Genomic DNA, 25,009 nt, shown 5'->3' on the forward strand with positions numbered 1-25,009 from the left:
TATTACCCAATATTCCTTTCAACTATTTTTCAAAAATTTTTGAAAGCTCAGGCACAGAATGAATGTCATTGATCTAGACTTCTACAATATCCTACCATAAGTCAATTTTGGTTTCATCCTGGTCTTTCTACTAAAGAAATAATATTCTCTTTTAATAATCAAGTTTTGAAAGCCTTTAACAAAAAATTTCATCAGTGGATATTTTTTGTGAGCTCTCGAAAACCTTTGATTGTCTAAGCCATCAAATTCTCTTGAAAAAAGGGAGAGTATTATAGTTTAGAAGGTGCTGTCAGATCATGGCTTCAGTCATATCTAAAGGATCGAAAGCAGATTGTAATGCTGAAGAGCTGATCTTTCATGTAAACTGCTATTTTGTAATTTCATTAATGACCACCTACTTTGTTCTGATACAAAGTGTAAATTTACCCTCTTTGCAGGTGATACCACAATCTTCATCAACAAATTGTCAAAAAATAGTCTCGAACAAACTGCAAAATCTTAGACTGGTATTGCTCAAATGGTCTCTCACTCAATGCAGATAAAATCTGTTGTCTGAGGTTCCATACACCACAAAGAAGCCATGAAGAAATTGACATGAGGTGTAGAGATCAATCGATACAAAATGTTGATGATACAGAATTCCAGGGTGCTTTATAGACAGTAAATGTAGTCAATTCATGTACTTCATCTTTTCAAAAGGCAACATTTACTCTTTGGATTATTGCTTCAGTGGCTGAAGTAGACACCATTAATGCTTCCTGCTTTGGCTACTTTCATTGATTAATGTCATATTCACTTATATTTTTGGAAAACCACCCTCTTGCAAAAAAAAAGAAAAAAATCATTGCACAAAATAAAGTCATTAGAATGATGAATGGTGCCCATCACAGGCATTCTTGCAGATACCTATTTTGAAGGAAGGGGATCCTTTTCACAGCTTCACAGTATACTTTTTGCTTATTGACTTTTGCCTGTAATAATGTTTTCCTCTAGAAAGACAACAGCAGATAGATTAGTTTACAAGATGGCCGCGAGTGTAGAAGTGTGTGAATCTAACTTGAGAAATAGTTATAGTTATGCTGTTAAAAAGGGTGTTTGTAAGAATTGTAACACTGCAATAACAACGCTAAAAGAACGAATTGCTAGCTTACAATTCATAGTCAGTTCCTTGAGAAGCGATATTGACTCACTCAAGAAAGAAAATCGGGATCTGCGATCGAAGCCAACACTTAGTGAAGTGATGCAAGACAAAAGAAATATATCGTCCGAGTGGGTAAAAGTGCCGTACAAAAATAGTGTTCCAACTACAAAAAGAACAACAAAATCTGCTAAAAATGTCACATTTTCGGAGAAAAACAAATATCATGTTTTGCAAACAAGTGACTGTGATAACGACTCTCCAAATGATCGTGAACTTGAAAAAGACAGTGAACTGAAAATGAATAGCGTTTTTTCAAATAATGTCAACAACAAACACAGATCATCAGGGAAAAAGAGTAGTGTACTATTACTAACAGACAGTCATGGCAGGAATCTATCCAACATGCTCCGTGAGAAAAATCGCGACTTAGCAGTGACTAGTGTAGTGAAACCGGGAGCGGGATGTAAAAATGTTGTAGACATTAACTCTCAGACGAAATTAATGCAAGAAAATGACTTTATCGTCTGTATAATGGGTTCAAACGATGTGGCAAAAAGTGAAGCAGAGGTTTGCGTGAAAACGCTACAGAATTTTTTACAAGCCAATAAATGCAGAAACACAGTAGTTGCCACACTTCCTCATAGGCATGATCTGATTTATAATTCGTGTGTAAACAAAGAAATTCGGAAAACAAACATTAAAATAAGGAAACTGTGTTCTCAATACACTAAGTGCGATGTACTGGATATAAGCAAGCTACATGGAAATCTGCACACGAAGCATGGAATGCATTTGAACTATGATGGGAAAAGATTTGTTTGTGACCTTGTTAGTGAAATAATCAAAGAAAGACTTGTAAGGGATAGAACAATTTATCAGCTTCCTGAACATCCTTCCAACAGCGAGGAAAACAAAATAAACAAGAAAGAAGAACGAAAATACAACGCTGCTGACGTTCCTAATTTAAACTAGAGGTATGTGATGCTGTAAATATGATTCCCAATTACCAAATCGTGAATACGCCCGAACTAAAAATTTATCACCATAATGTGCAATCCCTGCGTAATAAGATCGATGAAATTAACGTTCTATTAACACATGAACTTAATGATATCTCAGTGTTATGCATTTCAGAGCACTGGCTTAACCCAGAATTAATCCAGAATACGAAAATAAACAAATTTGTCTTGGCTGCTTACTACTGCAGGAATAACAGCAAACAGGGTGGGGTAGCAATTTACACAAAGGATAATGTAGATTTTATTACACTACCTGCCTTAACTAGGGCAAATGTCGAAAAGGATTATGAAATTGCAGCTATAAAAATTACTCAGTTCAACCTGGTTATTGCTACAGTTTACCGATCACCGTCCGGGAATTTTGAACTTTTCTTAAACAAAATGGAGTCATTGCTAAATAAAGTAAATAAAATGGATTGTGAATTGATAATCTGTGGTGACTTCAATATTGACTTCCTCACGAATAGTGGAAATAGGGAGACCATTTTGAACCTTGCAACGTCCTACAATTTAAAGGCTGAAGTAAAAGCAGCTACCTGAGTATCAGAAACTTGTCAAACAGCTCTTGATCAGTTTCTAGTAAAGAAGAGTTTACACAACACCTCACTAAAAATTTTCAATGCAGGTTTTAGTGATCATCTTGCTAAAATATTAAGCATAAAAGTACAGGGCAGTATTATTAACAACATGTCTTTTAGAATAGCATATCGAAGTTATAATCAGCATAATGTGAACTACTTCAACAACTTATTACAGAAAGAAAAATGGCTAGGAGTGTACAAAATGAACGATATAAATGAAAAATTCGACACTTTCATTGATACATTAACCCATTTCTTTGAACTTGCATTCCCGCTGAAAACATTAACCATAGAGAGAAACTCTAGAACAAACAGCTGGATCACAAAGGGAATAAGGGTTTCATGCCAGAAGAAAAGACTACTTCATGAAATATGTAACTCAAAAAATTCCTCACCTGTAGTACGCGCATACTATAAAAAATACTCCAAAATATTAAGAAAAGTAATAAAAGCAGCAAAAATAATGCATAATGATGAAATCATTTATAATTCAGCTAATAAATCAAAGGCTATGTGGAGTGTTATAAAAAAAGAATGTGGAGAATACAGACAACCTTGGAAAAATATAACACTATCACATAAAAATAAAAAAGTAACAAACCCCTTAGAAGTAGCTAACACATTTAACAACTTTTTCACAGGTGTTGCTGAAAATGTGTTACAATCAAACTTTAAGAGCATCCAGGCAAATGAATATAAAATAAGTACATGTAGAGGATCAATGTACATCAGTTCTGTTTCACAAGATGAAGTAGCTAAAGCAATAAAAGGACTAAAAAATTCCAAATCGGCAGGTATTGATGGTATACCTGCAACAATGTTAAAGAAGAGCGCATCAAACCTAATTGAAGTACTCACACATTTATGCGACTGCTCACTTCAGGCAGGCACTTTCCCTGATGTGTTAAAAACATCAAAAGTTATTCCTGTATTTAAAAAAGGGGATAAAGACAATGTAAATAACTACAGACCCATCACAATTTCCTCCTGCATCTCCAAAGTACTGGAAAAAGTTATGTATGAGAAACTTATGAAATTTATAAATAAAAACAACATCCTATGTAATGAACAACATGGATTCAGAAATAAGAGGTCAACGACAACTGCTGTCTATGAGTGCATCAATTCCATCCTAAACCTGTTGGACAAAAAACAGGAAACAATAGGAGTCTTTATTGACTTGTCAAAAGCTTTTGACATGGTGGACCATAAAATTCTGCTATCAAAGCTAGAAAGATATGGTATTCGAGGTCTGTCCAACAAGTGGATCAGTTCCTTCCTGACAAATCGTATGCAGGCAGTGTGCGTCAAGCACACAAATATTGAACTAAAAACTGTATCTAATCACTTATCTGACTATAAACAAATAAAATGTGGTGTACCCCAAGGATCCGTATTGGGACCCCTTCTGTTTCTTCTGTACATAAATGATCTAAGCTTAAATATTGATGCACACAAATCAATCATATTTGCAGATGACACCACGATTCTACTAAAAGGAGACGACGATGAACAGTTACAGCAGTCAGTAAACACGGTCACGAAACAACTTAGCAGCTGGGCACAGAGTAATCAGCTTGTAATAAACAGTAAGAAAACCGTTGCTCTAAAATTCCACAATGTTCCTAACAAGGATATGTTTATCCCATCAGTCTCTATCAATGACGAACCAGTTGGTAACAGTACTGAAACCAAATTCTTATGACTTTGGCTGCAGAGTAACATCAGATGGAATAAGCATATTGAATGTCTCAATGCAGAACTGAGCAAAACATGTTATCTTCTTTGTTCATTAAAATCATGCTGTAGTGAGAAAACAGTATTGAATGCATATCATGCGTACTTTCATTCTCGTCTTAGATATGGGGTCACCTTCTGGGGAAACACTAAAATAGCTAATAGCACTTTTAAACTACAAAAAAGGGCCATTAGAATCTTGTTTGGGTGCAAGCCTAGAGACTCTTGTAAACCCCTGTTTAAGAAATCTGGTATTCCCCCATTACCGTGCGTATACATTATGGAAACCCTTTTGTTCTTTAAATTAAATGTAATAGGCAAGGACCAGAGGCTACAAAAAAACTGTGATATACATGAGCACTTTACCAGACAAAACAGGAACTTACATATGACTCGAATCAGCACAGCACTGTGCCAAAAAGGTACTTTTCACATGGGAGTTAAGCTTTATAACAAACTTCCTGAAAACATAAAAGCTATCACTGAGGTCAATACATTTGGAAAATCTCTAAAGTCATATTTACAGCATCACTGCTTTTATTCCATTGAAGAATATTTAAATTTATGAAATGTGTTATATAAATACTTGTGTGTAAAGTGTATTATTGTAAGCTTAAATATGTATGCCTTGAAATTACTTTCAGCCTGTATATTTATAACTTGACTTGTCCAATGTCTTATGCATAAGCTGCTATGTAGACAACAGGACCAATAAAATACAATCTACAATCTACAATGATTACAACACAAGAATCGAAAAACAGTCTGCATATTGAACTGAAAAGTCTTAATCTGGTTCAAAAGGAGTTTATTACTACAGCATTAAACTTTTTAATGCACTCCCATCACATATTAAATGTCTTCATAATCAATTGCCCAAATTTAAACAAATTCTCAAAGAGTACCTAATAGAGCAATGTTCTTCTACAACTGATGAATTTCTGAGACAAAATGAATATCACTTCTAAATTTACAATCATTCTAAAACTAGATTTGATAAATTTTGCATCGGGACAGCTAATCTAAATGTGATTGTGGTGCACTAATTAACAGTCTGTGCAAACTACAGTATTTTAGTCATATTTTCATCTTTTTTATATTGCTGGCCTTACAATTGTTTTTGAACTATTATTGACTAATTTTATGTTAGGAATTCCATTTTAAAAATAACTGTTGTGCTCCATGCAAGAACAGTGTAACATACTTTGTCTGTATCATATATTTGTTCTTTATTATCTTCTTAAGTATGTGCTAAGTTTAAACAATTATCACACTTATACTTATTTTGGACACTATCGCAGCCAAGTGAAAATTTGGCATTTGTATTGATATAATTCTTTATTGTAATAGTTAGTATAATTTTTCTCTCTGTATATATTACTTGTCCTCCCACAGTGGCACACAATTTTCCATCAATTCAGTGTCTGTTCTGTATCTGATATTTTATTTCCATTATACAGGGTGTTTCAAAATGAACATATTGGTTTTAAGGCATTGTAGCATTTATTACATTCAACTTACAATTGTAAATAATACACCAAATGAAAGAGCAACTCAAACAGTTTTGTTTGTATACCTGTTGTATTGTATTTTTGTATTTTTTATTGATCCAGGCAATCATAGTATTGTACAGCTGAACATATGATATTGGATAGGTCAAGAGAGCTATTTACAAGTAATTTTTACAAATTGATTTTTACATTATTTTGTAGCAAGGAAATTATCTATCTTAAACAAAACAGTTAATACAAATTTTTACAAATTGATTTTTACATTATTTTGTAGCAAGGAAATTATCTACCTTAAACAAAACAGTTAATATAAATCATAGAATTGTAAGGTTGTACATACGATATTGGACAGGTCAAGGGAACATATTTACAAGTAATATTTAAGAAATTGATTTTACATTATTTTGCAATGAGGAAGTTAGCTATCTTTAACAAAACAGTAAATACAAATGTTGCATGGTAAAATACAAACAGCCAATAAAAATGTAATATTAAGTAGTCCAGTGTATTTCATAGACATGCACAGTATATAATAATCCAGTATATTTCATAGAGATGCACAGTATATAATTTTCAGACCTAATTGAACATTTCTCATATTGTTTACATTTTTAACCCCTTTCAAAAAAATGATCAACTGCATAAAAACAATGGTCCAAGAGATATTTTTTTAACTTATGTGAGAAGGCTCTTGGGTTCTTTGTTGCTTTGATTTCATTGAGTAAATTATTATACATTTGTATCCCAACATTTAAAACACTGTTTTGGTAGCAGATAGTTCTGGACTGAATCATATGTAGGTCAGATTGCTGCCTTGTTGCATAGTTATGAATATCTCCATTGAATTTTAGTATGCAGTCATTGTTTAACAGGTATGACTTGACAAATGAGACAATATTATAAATGTAAACAGAGGGCAGTGTCATAATGCCATTTGTTTTGAAATGTTGTCTGCATGATTCGTTATGTCTTAGATTACATATTATGCATATTGCCTGTTTTTGCATTTTGAAAATATATCTACCTCCAGGTGAGTTCCCCCAAAATATGATTCCATACTGTAATGTAGAATGGAAGTAAGCATAATATATTCTGTCCTTCTATAGCATGTACTGTACTCTATTGTATTATATGTATGACTTTGTCTATTGCTGTAATGGCTTAAAGACAATAAAATTATTATTATTATTATTATTATTATTATTATTATTATTATTATTATTATACATGTATGAGAACAGATTTTGTGACTGATTTTTTGAGTATCCTTAAAATGTAACACACAGTTGAGAGCTTTTTTGAGATATAATTTGTGTGAGTCTCCCACTTAAGATTTCCTTCAAGCCATATGCCAAGAAACTTGACAGAGTCCACAAACATAAGCTCTTGGTTATTTAGAATCACATCAGGCATTTCTTGTTTTTGGGATGAGAGTCTGAAGTTGATGTACGTTGTTTTCTGTATGTTTATAATCAGTTTGTTCTCGTTGAACCATTTGCTGAGTGATGATATAAGCGGTTTAATTTTTAGGTTATGGTCCTCTGTATTAGTACCCGTTATTAGTATACTTGTGTCATTGGCAAATAGTGTGGTATGTCCTGTAGCAAGCTTCGTGCTTATATCATCAATGTATAGCAGAAATAGTATGGGTCCCAGGAATGAGCCTTGTGGCACACCATATCTAATGGGCATTGTGTCAGAGGAGTGAACAGTAGATCGATGGGTGGTTGTATTCTTTTTTTCAAAATTAATTTCAACTTTTTGAAATCTGTTTTATAGGTAAGATTCTAACCATTTCTTTGCAATTCCTCTTATACCTTTATTTGCTAACTTCTTAAGGAGTATGGTATGGTCAATTACATCAAAGGCTTTGGATAAATCTAAAAAGATACCAGTAGTGATTTCCTTATTATCCAGTGCTTTTAAGGTTTTGTTGAGATACTCATAAATAGCTGTGGTAGTTGTCTTTTGCTTTCTAAAACCATGCTGGTGTTTTGTCAATATGGATAGTTTATTAGTAAAGTCTTCCAATCTGGTGTAAAATAATTTTTCAAATATTTTTGAGAATGAGCTGAGTTGTGCTATGGGCCTGTAATTGGCTACATCATTTTTAGAGCCCTTTTTGTGAAGTGGGGTAATTTTAGAAGTCTTTAGTAGGTCAGGGAAAACTCCATTTGTAAAGGATGCATTTATTATGTGGGTTAGGGGTTCTACAATGGATTCTCCACATTTCTTTACAATTAAATCAGGAATGTTGTCACTACCACTGGAGTACTTATTCTTTAGTCCTTTTATAGCTGTAAGTACTTCAGTATTGGAGACTTTGTGAAGAAACATTGATGCCTGTACTGGTATGGTTTCTATTAGTGTTTGGTGTTGAGTATTTGGTCTGTAGCAGTTGTTCTTTATCAGGTTTTCTGCTATTTTGCTAAAATAGTCATTAAAACCTGTTCACAGTGGGAAGAGTATGGAACGACAAAGAGTGACTGAAAAACGTGTTGAACAAGTGCGAGTCTTTCACTCGTAACCCCAAGAAATATCCCCATGGAAAGTTTATGGAGCCTTCTTTTTCTGTGAATCAAATTAATGTTTCTTATCTCAATGTTCTACAGCTATGGCCCATCCCTCAGTGGGAAGAACAACACATCTTTATTTGGGAGCAAGATGATGCACTGCCTCACTTGCGTAACTCAGTACACAACTGGTTAAAGGACATTGTATCAGACCGGTGGATTGGGCGCAAGGGGCCAGTTGGCACAGCAATTTATGCATGACCTCCATGTTCACACATAATCTGATGCAATCATGTGTATGTGCCTCCGATACCAGCTGATCTATCCAACTTTAGAAACAGTGTTATTGCAACAGTTACTCCTGACACATTGATCAAGGTTTTGGAACAACTCGCCTATTGACTCAATGTGTGATCGGTGTTTACACTGAATAATTGTAATAGAAACTGTTTGTGTTTCTCTTTCATTTGCTGTATTATTTATAACTGTAAGGAGAATGTAATATGTGTTACAAAGCCTTAAAACCAGTATATTAATTTTGAAACACCCTGTATTTTTATTGTAAGGTAAATTATGTTTCAACTCTGTACAACTTTACACATTCCATATCCTTGTGATTCATGTGCTGCCTGGATCTACAGAACATGAAGTAAATAAATAAAATAAGTATCTCTTTACACAGGTGATTATCAGAAAACAACATTAGCATTAAAAAGAATCAGATGTTACTGATTCTCTTGGACAAATTATGCATTATTCAAGTGGTAATTAACTATAGAAATATACCTTTGCGGTTTCTGTTGTTAATAGTACAAGTAATTTGATCAGAGAGTGGTTTTGACCCTCACTTGACAAATATGGATTTTAATGTTAACTTTAAAAAAAGTTACTTTTTCAAGTGCTGTTCGTTAATGTAATATGTGTAAAAATATAACTAGAGTTCTGGTATTAACAAAAAAAAAAAAAAAAAAAAAACCACACACAAAGGAATTATCAGAATGGAGTGGAAATTGTTAGATGTGATGTACATGTGCAGATAAAGCGATGATTTATTCAAGACAAAGGGCTTCACAAACTGAGCAAGTCAGTAAAATGTTGGTCCACCTCTGGCCCTTCTGCAAGCAGTTGTTCAGCTTGACATTGATTACAGAGATGTTGGATGACTCCTGAGGGATATCATGCCAAACTCTGTCCCACTGGCACATTAGAACATGAAAAACCCCAGCTGGTTGGAGGGCCTTGTCCATTATGTTCTAACTGTCTCAGCTGTGGCTGAGCAAATTTGTTTTTTTGACCTTACTGGTCAAGGTAGGGTTTGGCACGCAGGAAGACAAGTGCAAGTGGACACTATCTTGCTGAAGTGTTATCCCAGGATGGCTTGCCATGATGGCAACAAAATGGGAATATTGCTGACATAACATTGTGATGTAAGAGTGCTGTGGATGACAACCAAAGAGGTCGTGCTGTACAAAAAAATGGCACTCCACCATCATTACTGGTTATTGGGCCATATGGAGAGTGACAGTCAGGTATCCCACCACTGTCTGGGGCATCTCCAGACATGTCTTCAGCCTGAAAACTCACTGACTGGGGTAGAATGGTTGTTTAAACTGAATTTTTACTGTTGAAAATATGTCCAGCTTGTGTAAACAGATGTAGTACTGTGTACTGGGTTTTTGTAATGTAACAAGCATATGTGAGTGATGTACAGGATGTTTCAGAAAGGACTTTACAACTTTAAAAATTCATATAAATTTATTGAAAGAATATATAGAGCTGGGCTTAGTGTTATTTTGTAGTGAAACACATAAAGTTTTTTTTTTAAAAAAAAAAAAAAAAGCTGTTGTATGTGGCTTCCATTGGTTATCCTGCTTATCCTGCACACATCTCATTGGAAATAAATTTCTTCCCAAACTTTCTGTAGCATTGCAGGTGTAACTTATGTAGTGGAGGCATAAATTCTTGCTCTAAGGTCAGGTAGAGAATCTGGCACAGGAGGTACAAACACAGTATCCTTGATGAAACCCCATTTAAAAAATTGAGTGGTGTCAGGTCTGGGGAACATGGGGGCCATGCAGTTGGTGCATCACGGCCAATCCATTGACCTGAAAAGCAGTCATTGAGAAAATCCTGGATGTTAGCCAGGTAGTGGGTCGGTGCACCATCTCGTGTGAAGTAAACATTTCATTCTTGGTCATCCTCATTTCTCTGTCTGTTACTTCTGATGTAAATGTTATAAAAATTAATCTTGTGGCTAAATATTTATCTCAATGATTATTAGACTGTGGGACAAGGTTGTTTAGGTTTGTGGACTCTTTCCGGGCTCTTTTGTTGTGAGCAAAATTCATCTTCCTGTATTTTGCAGATAATAGGACTTACTATGTACTGGTAATGAAAGAAACTCTGCAGGAAATATATGACAAAACTGCCTCTGTACACGAATTTTGAGGGCATACTAATTTCAAGATCAATCAAGATAACGAGTGAAAATTAGAAAGAACAGAGGAGCTCCAAACAATGTGTTCAGCGATAACCAAGATGAATATAAAGTTTAAATTTACATTTTTTTGTTTAAACAATTTGTGATTACATCAACAATCATGATCATCATTGAAGAAGTGAATAAGTCAATCACATATAAGTCAAGATTTAGATGATTTGCAAATTGATAAGAAACCAGTTCAGGAATATATATTGAGAATACTGTTGGCCAAAATAGGAAAATTCAAAACCAAACTGACAAGGTAAATTCAAAATTAGAAAATGTAGTCTCAGCTATGAAAGTAAACAATGATTTGTTAAAGTTAGAACTGCCAGGTGACATGGACTCATCTATAAAAGCCAACAGTGACCTTTTAAGAGGTGAAATGAAAAACATCAACAAACTTTTACAATTGACTATAAAATAAAATAATGATCTTTTGAAAACAGAAACCTTAGAGTTAAAAAATCATTTAGTAGAAGGTATAAAACATGTGAATCCCAGAATAGATGTAATTGAGAATAACTACATACTTTTAGAAAATGTGTTTGCCAAAGAAGAAGTAGTGGAGGAGAAAGTCATTAACTTAAGTTCTGAAACAGAGGGAAAAATCATTAAGTTATTTTCAATAGTAAATGGGGTACATGAAACTGTAACAAACAGAGCAAACGTATTAGACAAAAATATTAATGAAATTCAGTTAAATTTAACATAAAAAACCTATGTATGAGTAGTGGCACTGTATAGTCTAGTGTACCTGTGAAAAACTTTCCTCATAACATTTTACACCCTGCAACACTGTAAACACAACTTTGTGTCTGGTATGTAAGATCATTTAAGGATTGAATTTCTCAAAATGTTTCTTAGAGGAGAGGCATTGTCTTGAGCTAATCAACATTTTAATCAGTGGCAAACCATTAAAAATTTTAAGAAAGGTTTCTTGAATAAGTTTTGGTCTGAGTTTGAGAAAGCTAGAATCACGAATGATTATTTAAGTTGACCTATTTTCAGAGTTCAGAATAGAATGCTGAAAGATTTTCATAGGGACCACTTAAAGAAACTAGTACTTTTAGACAAACCCGTTGATGAAATGACTCAGATAGATACACTCAAAAGAAGGTTCCCAGTAAGATTACAGCGAGGTTTAGTTCATGGGCCAGACAATTCAACTGATCAGTTTCTCAAATATGTAGACAAATTAGATAAGACTATGGAGAGGAATCTTTCATATAACTTTGCTATTGAGAACTATCACAATGGGAGTTGCAATTCATATAACAACGGGCAGAATTTTAGAAGACGGGATAATGGGAACTTTAGGTATGAAAACCAGAATAACAGGGCAAGAGAGTATAATGCTAATGTAAGAGGTGGAGGCTGGAAACAAAATAGTGATAACAGAAATGGAAAATGGGATGGGGGAAACATAATGCAAAAAAAAAAAAAAAAAAAAAATAAAAATAGAGTTGGGATCACTGCAGAAACCGTTTAGAAATCACAGGAACACCTCAGTCAGAGTCTGCAGTTTTGTGGCAAACTGGTCAGATTATAACAGGACCTCTAACTTTTACTGGAATTCAAATAAGCATAATAACCGTGCCAAACAAAGTCAGACTGAGCATAGGGAGCATCAGATGAATCATATAAGTTTTGATACAAAGATATGGGATACTATGAGGAACAGTGATCCACTACAAAGCAAGTTGTGACATTCGCCTGCTTTATTTCTTTGTTGATGATCCTCGGTTTGTTTGTTTTGCTTTGGGTGATAGTCTCAATGTACCGCGTTGTTATACTGGCTGAAAAATGTGGGGCAGAAGTTCAGCACTGACTACCATAAATGATGTAGCCAATAGGTGCACAGTTGCATTTCACAGTTCTTTACTTTCATTGTTCACAACCCCCCAATGTACACAGTTGATATGGCCAGTTAACTATTGGAAAATTTTGATAAGCCTTATTAGTAGGTTGCAGGCAAACTTCACTATACTACTATGACAGTTTACTGTTGAATATCTATGAGCAGTAAAAACTTAACCGCACTGTTCTTGCAGCATAATACAGTATGTATTGTTTTAACACACAGCCTATTGATTTCACAGTTAAGTTGATAGCATTGTTGTTGACCTAACCAATACACATTCCTTGTCTGAAAATCGGCCATGGCCTGACTGTCGGCCCTTAAATATCATCACGGTAATAGGTACTGAAACTACACATTGCTTGATGTGTAATTTACAGAAATTGCAATTAAAACTTGACTCATTAAATCAACTGAACACTTCGAAAACTTCCATCTTTTATACGTTTCTCCTAGTACAAGGGTTTAGCTGAATTATTAGTTTAAATCATGAAATTAAAACACATAGTTGCAAACAATACTTTTGACAAAACTTTAATACTTTGGAATTAATTTAGGGCTGGCTTTGCTAACATGTTTTCAAATAGAGCCAAATAGATCCTTTAAGAATACTATTAGTTATTACTCAAAATTTTTATAATTAGTACAGAATTTATATTTGTTTGTAAGTCAACAATATAATTTAAATTACGAAACAATTACTGATTTCACTCTATAACAAAAGATATTAACTAGAGATAATCAAAATAAATTGGAAAATCAAGTACCTACATAACACTAAGCATGAAACTAGATCTGGTATTATATTCTTTAAAACTGAGGGCCAACCTTTCTCTTTTAAGAAAATGCAGATCATACTCATGTATGTTAATGGTAATTAGTCAAAATGAAAAAACGAATTTTAAGGAGGCAGATGGCAAAACAAGATGGGAAGTAAACATATCCCAGCTCGCTTCATCACAAAGTGTGTTAAAAACAACAAGTAGAAAATCCAGATTTGGGTGTGGAGGCTCTAACTGATTTTTGCAACTGAGTGGAAAGTGAGGTTCAAAATAATAATGAGAGGAGTGGTAATTGTTTGGTTCAAAATTGGGGTTGGGGGGAGGGGGCTTATTGGGAAGAGAGCATGTGATGACTTTGTGAATGTTTCTACTGGACCACAAGAAGCTGGCCGGTTAGCCTTATGTCTGAAAGAACGAATACCATCTTCATATAATTAAGGCTAACTGGCCATTGACCTTCTTCATCTGTGCTGGATACACACACATTGCCCGAACTCTTATGGGACTCAGTAAGATTGTCTGCCACGAGTAAAAAGCGTAATGGACAGGGGCACTACAAATGTAGTGTTTGGACATTAAGTTGGGGATGTGCGTCTCACAGGGAGCGTGCAAGGGATAAATCCCTGCAGTCGCACTATTCTCTGTGCTCTTGGTGGCTCAGATGGACAGAGCGTCTGCCATGTAAGCAGGAGATCCCGGGTTTGAGTCCCACTCAGGGCACACATTTTCAACTGTCCCCACTGATGTATATCAATGCCTGCCGACAGCTGAGTGTCTTGATTTAATTATCATTTCATTATAAGAGAGCTGCATGGTCACCTATGGTATCTGTTCTTTCGGACATGTCTGAAAGAACAGATACCATCTTCATATAAGTATGATTTGTTTTCTGTTCAGCCAATGCCTGAAATTACTGTAGACTCTGATCCCTCTGTGGGTGCGAGTGGCTTTTTTAGTGAAGTAACATCCTGAACACCACTTTAAATGAATATTGCTTCATTGCAAGTAACACATTTACATAAGTCAACCCCACAGTTCAATAGTCAACTGGAGACTGCATGACTCCTTGGCAGGCACCAAAGACCTCTGTACAGATATTTCATATTCCTCAATGCATTGATTTGCCATGCCTTTATTAATTTAGTGGAAACTGAAAGGGATGAAATTGAGGGAAATTTTTAAAATGTTGAAAATAATTTTTTGTATCAAGTATGTGAAGGGAAGGGAGTTGATAAAGAGCTAGGTTGTCCTTACATTAAAGCTGAAGTAGATCAATGGGAACATAAATGCTTAATTGACACAAGAAATCTTATTTGTAGAATTTCAGTGAAATTTAGGGATAAAATCAGAAATAGGAAAGACTTTGCAGCAATGCCAATAATTAACTGGAGTGAAAAATTCGAGGATCCACTAGGAAGCAAAGCAAGTTGGCGTAGAATCAAGTGTTATTAACTTTCAGAATTGAAAATTTAACTCTTGTACAAGAATGTCTGGTGATACCAAATTTGTATGAAAATTTTATTCTTGCAATGGATTGGGTGCTAAAAGTTGGTGGAAGCTTTAGTTGTGATGAAAATCGAATGTTAATTACACAACCTAAGACTAATGTAGCTTTGAAAACTGATCTCTATATTCTAAATTGTGGCAATAATTGAAGCCATGTCAGAGGTATAGATAGCTATGGTGCAAATCAATTTCTTTGTAAGGACAGTAGTCATATCAGAGGTATAGTGAGCTATGCTGAAAATCAATTGCTTTGTAAGGACATGTCTTTAGATTACACAAGTGAACAAGATTTTGTATAACTGGTAAATTTCAAGGTAAGTGAAGCCATAAATATAAAGGTTAAATCAGAACCCCCCCCATGAACCATGGACCTTGCCGTTGGTGGGGAGGCTTGCGTGCCTCAACGATACAGATGGCCATACCATAGGTGCAATCACAACGGACGGGTATCTGTTGAGAGGCCAGACAAACGTGTGGTTGCTGAAGAGGGGCAGCAGCCTTTTCAGTAGTTGCAGGGGCAACAGTCTGGATGATTGACTGATCTGGCCCTGTAACACTAACCAAAACAGCCTTACTGTTGTGGTACTGCAAACGGCTGAAAGCAAGGGGAAACTACAGTTGTAATTTTTCCCGAGGGCATGCAGCTTTACTGTATAATTAAATGATGATGGCATCCTCTTGGGTAAAATATTCCGTAGGTAAAATAGTCCCCCATTTGGATCTACTCAAGAGGATGTCGTTATCAAGAGAAAGAAAACTGGCATTCTACGGATCGGAGCGTGGAATGTCAGATCCCTTAATCGGGCATGTAGGTTAGAAAATTTAAAAAGGAAATGGATAGGTTAAAGTTAGATATAGTGGGAATTAGTGAAGTTCAGTGGTAGGAGTAGCAAGACTTTTGGTCAGGTGAATACAGGGTTATAAATACAAAATCAAAAAGGGGTAATGCAGGAGTAGGTTTAATAATGAATAAAAAAATAGGAGTGTGGGTAAGCTACTACAAACAGCATAGTGAACGCATTATTGTGGCCAAGATAGACATGAAGCCCACACCTACTACAACCGTAGTACAAGTTTATATGCCAACTAGCTCTGCAGATGATGAAGAAATTGATGAAATGTATAATGAGATAAAAGAAATTATTCAGGTAGTGAAGGGATACGAAAATTTAATAGTCATGGGTGACTGGAATTCGACAGTAGGAAAAGGGAGAGAAGGAAACATAGTAGGTGAATATGGATTGGGGCTAAGAAATGAAAGAGGAAGCCGCCTGGTAGAATTTTGCACAGAGCATAACTTAATCATAGCTAACACTTGGTTCAAGAATCATGAAAGAAGGTTGTATACATGTTTACTTGTTTGTGTCTGGTAGGTGGCAAACTGTTGCAGAGCAGAGCTATGAGTATTCATCTAGTATATTCATTCCTTGGGCTATTGATTTTTGAACAAGATAATTCACTTCTGTTTTGATGCAAGCTGCGGATAATTTTAAGAATTACGAAATCAGTTTGTATGTTAATTGGGTGGTGGTTCTGTGCTACTAGGTGATGAGCAAATGTTGAATGGTGACTATCAGTTTTTAATGCTCTGGGCTGCAACATGCCAAAGATGATTCACGCTAGCATTGCACTGCCCGACAAGAAAAGTAAAGCACACGGAAGACATAGTCGGCTATTAATATAACTTCGCGCATGTACACACCATCAGTGTGTATGTAAATGATTAGAGTTGCGGTTCTCAGTGGCATGGCTCTGAGCACTATGGGACTTAACATCTATGGTCATCAGTCCCCTGGAACTTAGAACTACTTAAACCTAACTAACCTAAGGACAGCACACAACACCCAGCCATCACGAGGCAGAGAAAATCCCTGACCCCGCCGGGAATCGAACCCGGGCGTGGGAAGCGAGAACGCTACCGGACGACCACGAGATGCGGGCCTCAGTGGCATGTACAACACTCATTGGAGTGTATTAGTGTCATCGTATTCAGTGTTTTTACCAAGTATGGTATAAGGGGCGTGAACATCGTCTGATATTCAGTGATTACTGTGATAGGCAAAGAGATGCCGCATACTCGTACGAGAGAGTTCAGAAGGGGCTCATTGTGGGTTTTCACTTGGTCGGTCGGTCGAATCATGCAAGTTGCGGCGCATTCGAATGTTACAACAACCCGACGTTGGAGTAAATGCGACTGTGAGGGCAAATATACTCGTCGTCCAGGTTCCGGATGGTCTGACCACCACAAGGGAGGGTTGCCATTTTGCGCACCAAGCACATTGTGACCTGTTATGCGAGTAAAAGTATCAGCAGCCGGACTGTGAAATTATTGTCCGATGCCTAGGCTGCAGCTAACACCACAACACAAACGGCTGCATTTAGAGCGGTGCCATGACCGACAAACATGGATACGTCGCAGTTCTACACTATCATCGGTGAACATCGTTGGTATGGCGGGGACCAGGGGAGAGGTCCCATTCTTCCAATGTTTTGGAAGGTATAGTGGTGTTAGTCCTGGTGTCATGATGTGGGGAACCATCCAGTATGACTTCAGAACAAGGCTGGTAGTGATTGAGGGAATTCTGATGGCACAATGAAACATCACGGACATCCTCAGTGACAGTGTCATGGCGCCATTTTTCGAATGGACAATTTTCTTCATACATGGCACCTGTCTCTATGAATTGTCTGAGTGGTGCTGAGATATTCCTGTGGCCAACAAGATCCCCAGATCTGTCCCCAATAGAGCATGTGTGGAATCAGCTCAGACGTCAGTATCCATGATATCAAGGACAGTTACAATAACTTACTTCGTGAGGGTATAATTTTTTTCACAAAAAATTATTTCCATGTTCTTTACCAGCTTTTCAGTTGCTTTCCAGCTATGATTCTTTTTGTCGGAGCGTGGTTGCTTATTTTAGTGATTAAAGCGTCAGAAAGCTGGCTGATTTTGCATGCTTCTATTCGTTAAAGGCACATACAATAATTTCATGGCACAGTTCCGTACTTAGACAGTAAGCATTTAGCATTAACTACAAAGAAATATCCTATAAGGATAATATCTTTGCCTTCTATGTACCTACTGTAGGTAACTGGTAGGGGGAAAATGTAGACGTACTAACAACAGCCTGATAATGCATTTGCTTTCATATGAAGTTGTTGCGAAGAACCAGTTAGAATTTGAAAACAATAATAACATTCATAAACAAAACACACTGAAAAAATGTAGTTCGCTACCCATACCTTATCTTTCAAGGAGCAAAGTATGCAACAATGAAGGTATGTGACCACTCCCTCTTCCTGGCGGTAATAAAAACAGTTTTGAAACCAAATAAAATCAATTCTTCTTGACAATTCCTTCTATTCAATAGATACCTTTCTGAATAAATGATATACCTGTATGGTTCTATTGCCATTATTAACTTTAATTTTCCATTAAGATTCCTAAAACTATTTATGTAAATCGTCATCGTGTAGACACGCCACATGTGATTGAGGAAATATTTAATTATTATAAATCTCTGTGGACTGCAGACTGCGAAGCAGTCAAAAAACCTTAGAAATGTACAACCTCTGGAAAATTAACCTCCGAGAAGTCCGCCTGATGCTGGTTAACACAGACATTCTTTGCTCCCAATAGTCTGACTACTAAATTGTAAATATGTGCTTTTAGCTTGCGCAATGTTATTAGCAATGAAGAGTCTTCTGTCCACCATCACTTTGGGTTTGTGTACTTCTACTAACTTCCCGAAGGCGACAACTACAGTTTTGGCTGTAGAGCACAGCAAATTTTGTTAGTTTACCACCTACGAAATGCATGCAACAATGCTACGCTACACCCAACAGTGTAGTAACCACAAGGAAAACTGAATTTTGGACAAATCATGGAAAGTAGAGATCATCAGTGCGATCTGCAAAATATTTTCATGTGCTCAGATGCCAGCCTAAAACGTGAAAGTGCACCAACACTGTCAATGGTATTAGTGGATGTGAACAATACCCACAACATGAACACTTATTGGGTGATTTTACGCCTTACAATCATGGTGCATCACAGCAACAGCAATTTGTTCTTGCAGTGCATTCGGTTTATTATGACGGACATTACGGCGCGTTATCGGTTCCTTCCGCCCTGGTCACTGGATACGCCAACCAGTTCACCGTTAATTATGGAGCCCAACAGTTTGGGTATGACATGTCTCCTATCACACCGCTAACGCCTCACGAGCTTTCGTCCACTGAGATTATCACGCTCCGATCCCCAAACTACCAGCTTTCCAACCCGACCATGCAGCCACGTGGTTCCACATCGCCGAAGTGATCCTACAGAGCCACGGCATTACAGACGACTTATGGAGATTCGCGGCATTATTTATCGACATCTCCGGACATATGTATTTGACCAATGGCTTCATAAATGCAGCGCACATTACCAGCAGATAGGAGATAGCTAAAGCTGCACTCTTACAATGCACTGGAACAACAGATACGTGAAGTTTTGGCGAAAAACAGATTAGCTTGCGAACACTTTCGCAAGTTTGGAGTCATTCGCAAGCCACAGTCGACCTTAGCATTATGCCAGACGTTGCACTATGGTCTGTTTCGATGCTACGATTACCTCCCTCACTGTAGTCAAAACTAATGTTGAAGGAATAGGACCCCACTGCTATTAAACTAAATTTAGCAGACAGACTTTCTACTGTCCAACAGATACAACAAGAAGCATTTGTAAGACACAACAATGTCTTGGATTTCAAACCAACCGCGCCGTTGTGGCAGCCACGATAGCGCAACAAGTCTTGACACCGAGCCAGCACGAGTGCCGCCGACAACAACCAATCACAGGGTGTCGACTCGTTGACGTGCTTGATCCTCCCCCCCTCCCACTGTGAACAATAAAAGTGCGATAGCTGACGCGCGGGCGTGGCCTTATCTTTGCTCGTTTCACACACGCTTGCGCAGCAGAGGACGCTGCTGTTCGACTCTTTGCGAGTTCCCAAATTCCGACGGCAGCCCAAGATAGGTGCACTAGACTACCCAACGAAATGGAGACGCCTACACGAGAAGAAAAACCAAAACTGTTTAGCTATTACTACACTCGACACTCTACTCCAGGTTTTTTATCACATGTCAAAGAAGCAATTCTTGGTGGGTACAGAATCGACAATCAGTGTCATCCTAGGGGAGCAACACCGTCGACAGCAGGATCTTCTCACGCAACTGAGAGCAGCTAATGACATACCAGTGCGACAATCACGAACTGTCAAATTAGCGGTAGGTATAGGACTGGCGACAACGAGCACGTGGCAGTTCGTAATAACAGACGTGTGTGAACCGATGTTAGGAGATTTCCTTTACCAATTTCACATTCTGCCGGACCTAGTAAAAAAAGCACTTAGGCCAACCACTTCAGGTGAAATTGTGCACGGATACGCCGATTTCACGGAAGAACTTCATACCTCGAATCTACAACGCTGTCCCCCCACAGGCAAACTGAACCCAGTAATACCGTGCGGTATCGGGCGCCATCCGGTCGGCCGCACTTTAAAACACGCGCGCCGCCAGTCACCCCGCCATGTTTCCTACAGCCGCTACCGTGGGAGGAGGGCGCTGCCACGAACGATTACGCTGCTGCCACTGACAAGCATCCCCTCTGCGGATCTCCAGCGGCGGGTCTGCCAAGTTCAAACATCGATGCACAGAGTCCATTTTGCGTGTTTGCCTTTTCGTAACATTTACAGACTTCCATAGTGATCAGGGCTGGTCATCAGTGGAATAGTCATTGCAGTGAAGACTGACTGAGTTGTAAACCTTTGTATCTGTATATATTTCAACACTCAGGTCTAATGAAACTTCCTAGCAGATTAAAACTGTGTGCCGGGCCGAGACTCGAACTCGGGACCTTTGCCTTTTGCGGACAAGTGCTTTACCATCTGAGCTACCCAAGCACGACTCATGACCCGTCCTCACAGCTTCAATTCTGCCAGTACCTCGTCTCCTATCTTCCAGACTTCACAGAAGCTCTTCTGCGAACCTTGCAAACTATCACTTCTGGAAGAAAGGCTATTGTGGAGACATGGCTTAGCCACGGCCTGGGGGATGTCTCCAGAATGAGATTTTCACTCTGCGGCAGAGTGTGCGCTGATATGAAACTTCCTGGCAGATTAAAACAGTGCCTGACCGAGACTCGAACTCGGGAAGTTTGGAAGGTAGGAGACGAGGTACTGGCAGATTTGAAACTGTGAAGACGGGTCGTGAGTCGTGCTTGGGTAGCTCACATGGTAGAGCACTTGCCCGCAAAAGGCATAGGTCCCGAGTTCGGGTCTCGGTCCGGCACCCAGTTTTAATCTGCCAAGAAGTTTCATATCAGCGCACACTCCGCTGCAGAGTGAAAATCTCATGCTTCAAATCTAATGTTAGCAACTGATGCTGCAACTACGGCAACAAAGTTATCTATTACTTTCACTATTTGATATTAGATGTGGAATAAACTAATATCTGAATGCTCTGTCCACGAACTGCATCTGTTCCTTGCTGCTGTACCCACTAAATAACCACAAAGTGTGCAATGGAAGATACAAAATATCGGACGCGGTCGTGCTGCACAAAGCAGGCAAGTATGAAACACAGCAATTACCGGGGGGTGACTGGAGCATTTAAAACTTCAATACAGACAGCGCAAGAAGATTACCGCAAGGTGCATGCACGTCTCACGAAAGTACAATGCGTATGGCAACAGTGCCACATACTTCAGCATCAACGTCAACATCGTACACCAACAGCAGCCACTGCAATAGCAGCATTCCAGCAAACCGTGCCTAGAGCAACAGCCACGATCCTCACCGAACTTCAGGTCAGTCACTGCAGTATTAAAAGTGTGCAAGTGTTCCCATCATGTGGTGCTCATATCAAACTATCGCTAAGTGGACAGGGTTCACAGCGGGGAGTCAAACACGATACTGTGCAACACATACATACTACACCTCGACTGCCGATGCATTTTAAAGCATGGCACCTAGCGCCAGACAGACTGCGTGCAGCTAAAACTGTGGCTGATGAGCTACTGCACGCGGAAACAGTGCAGCCATCAGATAGTTCGTTGCCCTCACCCATACATTTAGTACCGAAAAGGGGCGGTTCATACAGACTTCCTGGAGACTATAGGGCTCTGAAAGTACGAACAATAAAAAATGGTTCAAATGGCTCTGAGCACTATGGGACTCAACTGCTGTGGTCTTAAGTCCCCTAGAACTTAACTACTTAAGCCTAACTAACCTAAGGACATCACACACATCCATGCCCGAGGCAGGATTCGAACCTGCGACCGTAGCGGTCGTGCGGTTCCAGACTGTGGCGTACGAACAATACCTAATAAATATATCCAATCCCGAATATCCTTTTCCCATCCGTTGTCGGGTGCCACCATTTTCACCGAAATGGACTGCAAGGAAACATATTTTCAGATTCCTATGACGAGCGAAGATGTGCCAAAAATGGCTGTCATCACCCTGTTCGGATTCTAGGAGTTTTTTTGTTTATGTCACATGGGTTAAAATATACTGCACAGTCCTGGCAGCACTTCATTGGCAAACTGTCGCTCCAATTTCCATTTTGCTTTTGTTACCTAGATATCACCCTAATTTTCTCAGCTTCCCCAGATGAACACAAGGAAGCTCCATACAGTTTTTAATGTGCTAGAACTGTATGGCAATGTTATAAATGAAAACCTAGGTCGTCAGGCAGGCATCGACCCCGCACGGGAATATACAGAACTTTTGCAAGCACTACCTAGCTCTCCCAGTTACCAGAAACTGAGGAGATTTCTTGGAGTGTCATTCTCACAGGTGTCATTTACCTCGGGCAGCAGCACTACAGTACCCTCACTAATGCCCTCACAAGAAAAAAACAAAACAAAACAAAAAACAAAAAAACAAGGCGCAAGCAGAGCAACACGCGTTTGACAACATCTAGCTATGCTTACAACAGGCAGTCACACTAGCACACCTCGTACCTGATGCTCATCTCTTAAGTTCTTAAGTTCAAATGGTTCAAATGGCTCTGAGCACTATGGAACTTAACATCTGAGGTCATCAGTCCCCTAGAACCTAGAACTACGTAAACCTAACTGACCTAAGGACATCACACACATCCATGCCCGAGGCAGGATTCGAACCTGCGACCGTAGCGGTCGCGCGGTTCCAGACTGAAGCGCCTAGAACCGCTCGGCCACCCCAACCGGCTTGATATAAGTGATACAGCCATCGGTGCGGTGCTGCAGCAATTCGCAGACAGTAAGCAACAAGCACTATTCTTTTTCATGGGTGCTCACGCACTCGCAACGAAAATGGGCAGCATTCGATCGCGAGTTGTTAGCAGTGTATGAAGCGGTACGCCACATTAAGGCCGAAGTGAAAGGTAGGCAGTTTACTGTCCTTACAGACCACTGCCCACTAGCAGAAGCAATAAGAAACCCAAGCAGCGACTGTTCACCAAGACAGCTTCAACATCTTGGCTGCCTGTCAGTTCACTACTGACGTACAGCGCATCAGGAGAACCGAAAACGTGGTGGCCTGCTATCTGTCGCGAATCAATGCATTGTCCACGAGCATAGATTACGAAGAGCTTGCGGCAGCACACGAACGAGACCTCCAAATTCAGTAACTTTTGCACAACGTGAGAAACAGCCTCCAGTTCGAACATCGTTCGCTCCCTGGCTTGGTGAAGCAGATTTGGTATGCCATTTTGCAGGGCAGGGCTTGCCCCTTGGATCCTTCGACTGTGCGGAAACATGTCTTTGAATGCTTGCACCGATTGTCTCATCCAGGGTTACAGCCCTGAACGAAATTGGTAACATATCGTTTCGTGTGACTGGAAGTAAAACACAACTGTAACCAGTGGACACACAAGCATGTGCAGCATGTTCAAAAATGTTCAAATATGTGTGAAATGTTATGGGATTTAACTGCTAAGGTCATCAGTCCCTAAGCTTATACACTACTTAACCTAAATTATCCTAAGGACAAACACACACACCCATGCCCGAGGGCGGACTCGAACCTCCACCGGGACCAGCCGCACAGTCCATGACTGCAGTGCCTTAGTCCGCTCGACTAATCCCGCACGGCATGTGCACCATGTCAGCAGAGCAAAACAAGACGTCACGCCTCCACCCCGCCGTAGGCCCATTCGCTACCCCTACAAGCAGATTATAACATGTTCACTTAGACTTGGTTGGGCCCGTTCTGGAGTCAAATGGTTATAATTACATTCTCTCGGTGATTGACAGTGTGACACGCTGAGTGGAGGGAGCACAATTGGCAGACATTCCTGCAGAATCAATAGCTAAAGCATTCATACGGTAGCAGATTCCTAGATTTGGTTGACCGGGTGTTATTACCAACGACCAGGACCTTCAGTTCGAGTCAGCGCTGTTAACGGAACTTTGGAGGCTTCGTGGCTTCAGGCGCTTTCACACTACCGCCTACCACCTTCAAAGCAACGGGTTGGTGTAGCGGTGGAATCGCTCTGTTAAGGCAGCTTTAATTTGCCACGGGGTCAATGGTGCGACGCACTTTCTTGGACGATGTTGGACGTACGCACTGTCTTCAAAGAGGACTTGCAGGCATCACTAGCAGACGTGTTGTACGGCGAACCTTTACATCTCCTGGAAGAATTCGTTGAACCACCGAAGTCGCAGTTACCGAAACCAGCAGAGTATGAAAACTCATCGCACGAATCCACACACACCTTCGCCACAACCACAGAGCATACGAAAAGTTTTCGTGCGTAAGGCACTCGCACATTGTAAGTATGTGATGTGAAGAGACGACCCCATATGTCCGGCCCCACATATAGTTCTCCAAAAATAGTTTATAA

Source organism: Schistocerca cancellata, chromosome 2 (assembly GCF_023864275.1).
Source record: "Schistocerca cancellata isolate TAMUIC-IGC-003103 chromosome 2, iqSchCanc2.1, whole genome shotgun sequence".
In the NCBI taxonomy this organism is placed as follows: domain Eukaryota; kingdom Metazoa; phylum Arthropoda; class Insecta; order Orthoptera; family Acrididae; genus Schistocerca; species Schistocerca cancellata.